Source organism: Lactuca serriola, chromosome 4, assembly GCF_051521515.1.
Source record: "Lactuca serriola cultivar US96UC23 chromosome 4, Lser_US96UC23_V15, whole genome shotgun sequence".
Taxonomy (NCBI): Eukaryota; Viridiplantae; Streptophyta; class Magnoliopsida; order Asterales; family Asteraceae; genus Lactuca; species Lactuca serriola.
In genome coordinates this window covers 303,395,926-303,405,843 of record NC_136411.1, presented here as the reverse complement: position 1 = coordinate 303,405,843, position 9,918 = coordinate 303,395,926, and the positions used below count along the sequence as shown (strand labels likewise).

General features: G+C 40.0%; 1 pseudogene; it reads left to right on the top strand.

Annotated features, from left to right (window-relative positions):
- Positions 1–440: 440 nt before the first annotated feature.
- Positions 441–559, top strand: LOC145103612 (5S ribosomal RNA; annotated as a pseudogene).
- The last annotated feature ends 9,359 nt before the right edge of the window (positions 560–9,918 follow it).

Below are 9,918 nucleotides of genomic sequence, written 5' to 3'. Positions count from 1 at the left end.
CAATGCAACAATTGCAACAAGATGGGGCACATTGCTCGTTTCTGTAGAACCACCTCCACCATCGGAGCCAGCCAGGTTTGCTATAGTTGTGGTGAGATAGGACATTATCATAGGAACTGTCCAACAGGAAAGAACAACGAAAGCACCCACGTCCACATAACTCCGACTCGACACCTCATTTCCACCACCGATGCTAGTACCAACCCAATATGTCTCCAATGCGGTGAGATAGGGCACTTCAAGAAGGATTTTCCAATAACAAAGAACTCTGGCTCAGACGGGAAGATACTAAGAATCACTGCCGCAGGATAGACTACCCCGGACTCTTGTTAAAGTATTTAAGGCGTTTCGTTGTAACAAACTTATAAACTATTTAAAACTAGTGCAACTATAGTCTTATCTTTTGCAAGATCCCATCAGTAAAGGGGCCCTCGTGCTGCGTATGCGATCATACCAACGCTAATGCACCGGATCCCATCAGAACTCCGCAGTTAAACGTGCTTAGGCGAGAGAAGTAATATGATGGGTAACACCTTGGGAAGTCCTCGTAGCGCAGACTTCGACAGGACTTCCATTAGAAATCATTAACTTCTGCCTCGCATAGATGAATTGGTTGATCAACCGCAAGGAATGAAGTGCATTTCAGAAATGGACCCAAGATCTGAATATCACCAGTTGCGAGTGTTAGTGAAGGATGTTCTGAGGACAATCTTCCAAACTCGATACGGACACTACGAGTCCGTAGTCATACCCCTCGGATAGGATCAATATGCCTGTAGTATTCATGAACTTAATGAATAGGGTACGCCATTCTTACTTGGATCGGTTCGTCATTGTCCTTGTAAATGACTTACTTATCTACTATAGTATTAAGAAGGAAATCAAAAAGAGCATCTACAATGAACCATGGAAACACTACGATCAGGGAAACTTTGCGGAAAGATCTCTAAATACGAGTTTTAGATTTGAAGAGTCGAATTCCTAAGACACATTACCAGTAATGTGGGAACTCTTGAGGACCCTGCCAAAAATCAAAACCATTGAGAATTTGTCAGCACCGAAGATGCCGACGGGAATTCGCCAAATTGTAGTCCTCGCTGACCTACTGTCGAGAGTTCATCCAGAACTCATCGCAAATTAAGGAACCACTTACGACCTTGACTCAGAGGAGAGTGGCCCTTGACTGGGATGAGAAGCAAGAGGAAGAAGCCTTTGGAAATCCAAGTGAGAGACCAAACTCTTTCGGAAGCCTCACACTGGAAAGGATTGATACGCTTCAGAAAGCGTAGTAAGCTAAATCCAAGATAGTTAGCACCTCCGGGATTCTTGCCCGAATTGGCCCTGTAACTCACAAACCCAACCTACACCATAAGATCAGTAACATAAATTTTACCCTTCACGTCTCGACCTTGAAAATGCACCTTTCCAACAGGACTCTCGTAATCCCACTCGACGAGATCGAGATCAACAAGATCCTCGCCTTCGTGGAAGAACCGTAGTGACCATCGATCGAGAGGTCAAGCAGATAAAGCAACGCTGCCTCCCATTGGTGAAGGTTCGTTGGGATACCAACCGAGGACCCGAATTCACTTATGAGCGCGAGAACTAATCGATCCGGAAGTTTCCCCACCTCCTTGCTCGATTATTCATGCCTACTCCTTTACCTAAATTCTAATTTCGGGACGAAATTCCCTCTAACGGGGGGATGATGTGACAACCCGAAATTTTCCATCCAGTTCAGTCAAACACTTCATTAAAAGTCAAACTCATTGTTGTTATCTTTTAGCACAATTAGGAGTTTATTTGATCATCCTAAGCCTTGTACACTTAAGGAATAAGTGTCGGGGTTTATCGGCTGAATTTATAGCTCAAAGAAATGACCTTAAACAACCTTCCAAGGAGTTCACGGCCAACACATGGGAGTTTACGGCCGTAAACTCCATGTGGCCTATAACCTCTTGCTTATAAGATGATATGTTGGTCATTTGTTTAATCCCTCCTTCCCTTTGGCTGAAATCCTCTCAAGTATCATCCCGATCCCCGATCTTCAAATCTCGTAAGCTTATTGGCCAAAACCGACCATTCAAGCTCCTAGATCGTAAGTTCTCTTGTTCTAACTCATTGTACACTAGGTTTATCATGTTTAGGGCTTAGAAAACATAAGGAGTCATAGGATTCAAGGATTTTACGGCCAAGACATGTTCTTGGGCCGTAAACCCCTTTTAAGGGTGCAAATGACACCCTATCACCTTAGTAAGCCTTAGATATTAGCATATAACCTTACACCATTGGACTAAGGACTTCATTACACGATTTGGTACTTCATACCATGAGTTTATAGCCAAAAACTCATGGGGAAGTGGTCCCCAGGCCGTAAACACCATACAAGGCCATTCTTGGACCTTAAACCCACCCAACCTCTTGTTTAAGCCTTGGAACACTTAACCACTTAAGTTATAATAGTTTTTATCCTCATTTGGTGACCCAATTGAGAGTTTACTGCCAGGAGTAAACTCCTCTGGGCCGTAAACTCCAACAAACATGGTCCACTGACCATAAACTCGTGTATAAGGCCTTGCACTCCTTTGTTGCAACCTGATAGCCTCCAAACACTTTGACCAAAGTGTTTTCCTCACATTAGGATGTTTATACATGTTTAATTAGTGTAATAATAACTAATTATATATATACATATGTCTTCATATGTTATTAGGATCATTGTGTGTGTTTAAGTCTTCACTTGACACCGAACACGTGTCCGACACTTCCATCCGATCCACTCGCTGCAGGTGAGTTCATACCCTTTAATTAACCTTTTAAAAGTTTTTAAATGTTTATAAATGATTTATGGGGGAAATACAAGTTGAATCATGTTTAGTTATTATATCAATCACATGTGATTAATAACTAGCATGCAAATGGATTTACTATACGTTAACTGTTTTACCAAACAGATTTCTTCAAATGACTTTCTTAAATGTTTTTATATGTTTAAAACTCTTTATCAAACTGTCTTACATACTGTAAGTTTCCTTTCAAACTCTGTTACAAATGTGTTTTCAAACAAAGGTTTTTCCTTATACTTAAACTGTCTTATCAAACAAAATACTTTCAAATCGTTTTATAAATTGACATCAAGTCATCGTTTCTTAGTATTAAACTTTTCAAAGGTTTTACAAAACTTTTTTTATGCTTTTATATTGTAAAATGCATGCCTAGATATGTATAGTTATATAAATAATGTTTAAAGGACTTAGGACGACTAGCTCGCTTTATTTCCTTTTCCTCGTTGGGATGTGGCCTTAGGGCATCAGTTGCTCATCCGAATGTCATCTAAATGTTAGTTATATATCATGTATACATATATAGGTATAAAGGTTCCATTAGTCAGTTCAGTACCTTTGGGTAGCAAAGGTATACTTCTGGTTATACTCGTACATTACTAGTAACTATAATAGGCATAGTTAGGAGATACTACTTACCATTCCAAGTACAAGGAATCACACGAGAGTCAGTTCATTCATGAGTCTATACTAATACATTACATGTTACATGAATACGGTTACATAAATACACTTACATAAATACGCTTACATGAATACGTTTACATAGATATGCTTACATGAATACATTTACATAAATACGCTTACATAGATACGCTTACATGAATACGTTTACGTAGATACTCTTACATGAATACACTTCCATAGATACGCTTACATAAATACGCTTACAGTGCACGATAACATAACAGACATAACAAGGTGCTATAGCATGGAACAAGTTTAGGATCTAACTATACCAATGAATCACTAATACTTTGTGATAATTATATTGGGTATACATGATCATAGTAATGTGGATGTTCACGGCTTGCAATCATGCAGGGGTCGCGTTTGGTTCCCAAAATCTCTTGACAGGGAGCATTTAGTATGGGATCTATCCATCACATTATGCCTTAACCCTCAATTAAGGCAAATTAGTACAAAAGTAGTCACTTATTACAAATACTACAGTACTTACACTGTATATATGACAATTACAAAAGGATAAAACTCCAGTTAATATATTATTAATACCTTTACCATGTGCCATATTCACATAATCGATGAGGTAGATTAGATAATGATAGTAATAGTCGTACAGTCGGGTATTGGTAGAAGGCTACTTTCAAAACAGTCGGGTCTTGGTAGAAGGCTGCTTTCAAAACAATCTAGTCTTGGTAGAAGGCTACTTTCAAAACAGTTAGGTCTTGGTAGAAGATTACTTTTTATATTAGTAGGAATCATAGGGATTTTCTAGGGTTTTCGAACGTTTACAACTACTTACAAACCTTTTCATACTTATACAAACTTTTCCCCAAATGTTTACAAGTCTTTAGTTCACAGTTTTACAAATCAAAGACATATTACTACTTATGAATTCACTAGCTTTATTGCTGATACTCGCTTTCAAAATAACTTGTATTCTCAGGTCACAAATAGACAGGTACGACGACCAGGTTTTGTGAAGACGGAGCAGTCAAGACTCCTCTTTTATTTTGATTATTCATTATGTTGTCTTATGCTATGAAAGAACACACTTGTAATTAAAATTATACTTTTAATGCAATGGATGATGTTGTTGCTTGTTTACTGCTTTACATTGTTGTGATACATTACATTGACGTCCTCCGCCCCAGAACGTTTCTGTTGTCTTTGTTTTGGGGTGTGATAGGAGGCTCCAGTGGTTTGGATCCGAGCATTTCAGCTGACAGCCGAGGAGGCACGCGCTGCACCCGATGTAGTGACGGGTATGATTTCTTATCCTTATGCTTTTATATTATGTCGCTGTGATTTTGATATATCATGTGCCTTGTTTAGGATCGTTCCATGTGAATGGAATCCCAGTTTAGGTGTTGTTTGATTCGGGTGCCACCCGATCTTTTGTCTCTCTTACACTTAGCAAGAAGTTTCTGGAGCCTTCGGGCATGTTGGATTGCCCTCTAGAGGTCGAGATTGCAGACGACCGGTCGGTACGAGCATCGGAGGTCTATCGGGACTGTCTTTAGAGGTTGTTCGAGGAGCGTTACTTGGTAGACCTGGTTCCTATTCTATTGAGGGGAACAAGGTGATTATAGGCATGGATTGGTTGAGCCCTAATGGGGCAGTGATAGATTGCGCCCATCAGCGGGTTCGGATCAAAACCTCAAGTGGGGGAGAGTTGGTAGTTCAGGGCGAGAGGCCATAGCAAGGACCAGCGGTATGTTCAGCAGCGAGAGCTAGGCGTTACCTTCATCAGGGTTGTGCAGGATATGTCGCCTATGTTATGGACACCCGGGAGGCAGGTAAGGTGATGGTGAGCGATGTGCCCGTGGTGTGTGAGTTTACGGACGTATTCCACGAGGAGTTGCCTGGGATACCTCCGGAGAGACAGGTGGAATTCAGGATCGACCTAGTCCCCGGTGCGGCTCCGATAGCCAAGGCACCGTATCAGCTGGCTCCTCCTGAGATGCAGGAGTTGTCTATACAGCTGCAGGAGCTGTTGGACAAAGGATTCAATAGACCAAGTAGTTCTCCCTGGGGTGTCACACCCCCGAACCAGACGGCGGAAACGTCTGAGGGCTATTGTGACTCAATTGAATACCATCACAATGGATATACATGAATCATAACATCATTCGTCACCATGCATTGAAATATTACAACCATCAGTGTTTACATTCAGTACATTGTTTTTACACATTACAATTCCAAAACATAAACCGTTCGATATTAATTAAGCAAAACATCATGATATCACTAGATACATTTTCTTCGATTTACCTGTTACCTGAGAATACAAGTATTTTGGAAAAAACGTCAACATATGAAATCTTGGTGAGTTCATAAGTAATGTTTGAAAAGTAATGATTTTTATTATTTTGAAAACCACCAGAAAATCCGATATTTTCTGAAAAGAGTATTGTAAAAAAAAGTGTGAAGATCCGTAAGTATGCTTGTTGATTTCAATAAGTGTGAATAATTGTTAGACTTGGTATGCATCACATAGGTGTAAGTGTTGAATTCCCTAGGAAAACCCAATGTTCTCCTAATACTTTAAATTACGTGTCTTATATACTGTTATGCCGTTGCGACGTTTGTATTCGATAATTCCAGGTGACATTGGATTAATTATGGGTTGTGAGTCGTTATAATCACGCATTAATGAAAATGACTAGTTTACAACTATACAAACGATCCCTTAGGCGTCGTCCGTACTACTCACTTAATCCAACTACCCTGACTTCTCATAGCCCCACAACCGAGGAGAAAAGAGGGTGCGAAGCCCCCGTTATTTCCATAAATCGTTCAAGGCTATCGTGAATGCGAAAGGCCCTTGGCCCGACTCGCATTTGACTTCTCAACTTTGCTAGCAGTACCAAAGGACCCTTGGGGCCCAACAGCACAAAAAGCTATTGAAAGTCTTTTTACATGGAATTAGGGCATATAAGACCCAACAACATGTAAGCGTGTTTCCTTCGGGCCTAAAGATCATGTCATTGGGCTAGCTAGGCCCAACAAGCACGATTTGAAACTTTCGGGCCCAAAGATGGTGTATTGACTTCTCGTAAGTTTCCGCGTGTGTATTGACTTCTCGTAAATTTCCGCGTGTGTATTGAAGTATCATTGTTTATTGATTTTTGATTTGTTATTGATTCGAGACCAAATCAATTCATTTGGTAACGATTTTTGGGTGTTGAAGGTGTATTTGCTATTACATTTTGCCGGTAGCCATGGTACTCAAATTTTTATCTTAATGGATTTATTGTTTTAAACATTAGGGTTTTTCTTTTTGATGCCCCTTCCTGGTTAAAAATTTATACTTTTAACCCTTTATATAAAAGAATTTCCAATTTAGTCCTTAAACCATTTTTCTTGACACTTTAGTATCAAAACTTGTTGAAAAGACATTTTCAGCCCAAATTTACTTGATAAACAGCTTAAGTCCCTCAAAAATGAAATTTTCTCGATTGAAACCCGCATTTTTGCAACTTTTACAATTTTGGCCCAAAATGGAAAATTTTTGCATTTTTAGTCCCTTCTTAATTTGAAAACATTTTTGACCCTTGAAATAGTTTTATCACACCAGTAATCCCCTGTTTTTCATAAATGTGCAGTTTCAGCCCCTCTATTTCCGGATTTTCGCAATTTGGGGCTTATTGGGCCGAAAAGCCCATTTTTAGCCCATTAGGTTTAAAATTCACATTTTAAGCCCCTCCAAAGTTTTTTTATTCAGAAAAATTATCTTAAAAATTGTTTGGACTTGTTTCAACCTCCAGAAATTATGTTTTTTCATTTTGGGCCCCTTAGTTTTGTATTTTTGACATTTTGAGCCCAAAAATGGGTTTTGTGTCCAAAAATGTTCACCCTAACTAAATAAATCATTTTTATTGACTTGATTAGTGTAGAATGGTATAAGCCATGTTTATTTCATTCTTCATGTTGTATATCTCGGTTTTTAGGTATTTTTAGCTAACATAATCATCACATAACACATAAAAACCATACATACATGCATAAAATCACACAAGACATACATGAACTCATAGATCTACACATTTGCTTGTATTCTCCCCCACAAAAACTTATAAAAATAGAAAAATAGGGGGTATGAAGCTCACCTTTGGGTGTGGTTTCGGTTTTTGAAAATGAGAAGAAAATTCGGCCTTAGTACCCCTCCTTGGAAGATCTCGAACTTAGAGGGTCTCTAAGAGAGTGATCATGATTTTTACATGGATTAAAAGGAGATTTTGATGAAACAAAGAACCTATATCATAGATCCAAACTTTATCTTACCTTAGATGAAGAATTTGTGTAAGAATCCCCTTGAATCCTTCTTAGATCTCAAAAATATGGAGGAGGTATGGGAGAGTTTTCTTGAGAGAAAAGTGAGTGAAATGTGTGTGTGTGCTTGAACTCGGCCGAGAGCAAGAGAGAGAGAGAGAGGGAGAAAAAGAGTGGCTAAGCTTAGAAGTATGTGAGTGCATGGATGTTTGAGTTTTCATGCATGGATGTCCCATGAACAATTGTGAGGTGTCACTCCCAAAGTCAACTCCTCTTTCTCTTGGGCTTGGGCCGAGAATGGGGAGGGTGAGAGGAGGTTTTTGGACTTTTTGCCCTTAAGCCCATGTTATAGTTAGGTTGGATGATTTTTGGCCCAAAAAAAAATATAAATGTGATTTTTATGCTTTATTAGGCTAGATTAGGTTAATTATGGTCCAAAATGGTTCATATAATTAATCTATTTCATTCTAGGCCCAATATGGCCCAAAATATTGAATTAAATGGAAATGTGTCCAATTAGAGACCATTCAAGAGTTCTAAGCCCAAGATAGCCAAATTGGAAGCTTATTGGTCCTTTGGGCCCAATAAAGAAGTCCTAGTCCGAAAATGGACTTAAACAAGAACTTCTAGGGTTTCCAATTGTTTAACGACTATTTGAATTGTTTGCATGGGGTGTTTGATTGAAATTTTGTTGTCATAGGGTAAGCATCATACATGCTCTTATGTTTTCGATTCATAATTTGACTTAAGTGTTGTAGTTACAAGGCACAAAATTCCTGATTGTGACATCATCCCCCCGTTAGAGGGAATTTCGTCCCGAAATTCTTTTGAAAGCTAGATTTGAGAATGCAAGAATAGGTGAGGGTACTTTTGCTTCATTTGTTCTTCGCGTTCCCACGTGAATTTTGGCCCACACTTCGCGTTCCACCATACTTTCACGATCGGGATGCGACTTTGCTTAGTACGCTTCACCTCCCTGTCCATAATTTCGACCGGTTCTTCAACGAACAGGAGATTCTCATTGATTTCAATCTCGTCAAGTGGAATGATGAGTGTTTCATCTGATAGGCACTTCTTTAGATTAGAGACATGGAACACGGGGTGTACATTGTTTAGCTCAGCGGGTAGTTGCAGCTTGTACGCCACTGGACCTATTCGGGCAACGATCTCAAAAGGTCCAATGTATCGTGGGTTCGGTTTTCCCCATTTTCTGAAACGAATGACTCCTTTCCAAGGTGAAACTTTTAACAGCACTCGATCCCCGACCTGAAACTCTAACGGCTTTCGCCGTTTATCGGCGTAGCTCTTTTGTCGGTCGCGCGATGCTTGTAATCGAGCTCTGATTTGAACTATCTTTTCTGTGGTTTCACGAATGATCTTCGGTCCCGTTAGTGCCTTGTCTGATGCAAGTGCTTTTGCTCGCTAGGTGTCACCCACCTCAGCCCAACATAACGGTGATCTACACTTACGCCCGTATAGTGCTTCGAAAGGAGCGACCTTGATGCTCGAATGGTAACTGTTGTTATACGAGAATTTGACTAAGGGTAAGTAGGTATCCCAAGACATCCCAAAGTCTATCACACATGCGCGAGGCATGTCTTCGAGCGTCTGGATGGTTCGTTCGCTTTGACCATCCGTTTGTGGGTGAGAAGCGGTGCTCATGTCGAGATGGGTTCCAAGTGCTTTCTAAAGTGATTGCCAAAAACGTGAAGTGAACCTACTGTCTCTATCCGAGATAATAGACACTGGTACTCCATGGAGTCTCACAATTTCTTGAATGTATAATCGTGTCAGTTTTTCCATCTTGTAGGATTCTTTTATTGGCAGGAAATGAGCGGACTTCGTCAGTCGGCCGACTATTACCCATATGGTGTCTAGTCCATCCGACGTCTTAGGTAGTTTGGTTACAAAATCCATAGAAATCCCTTCCCATTTCCACTCGGGAATCACCGGTTGCTGTAATAACCCTGAGGGCTTCTGGTACTCCACCTTTACTTTAGCACAAGTAAGGCATTTGCTGACATAGGTGGCAATTTCTGCCTTCATGTTAGGCCACTAATATTGTTGTTTGATATCCAAGTACATCTTGTCCGAACCGGGATGGATGGAGTAT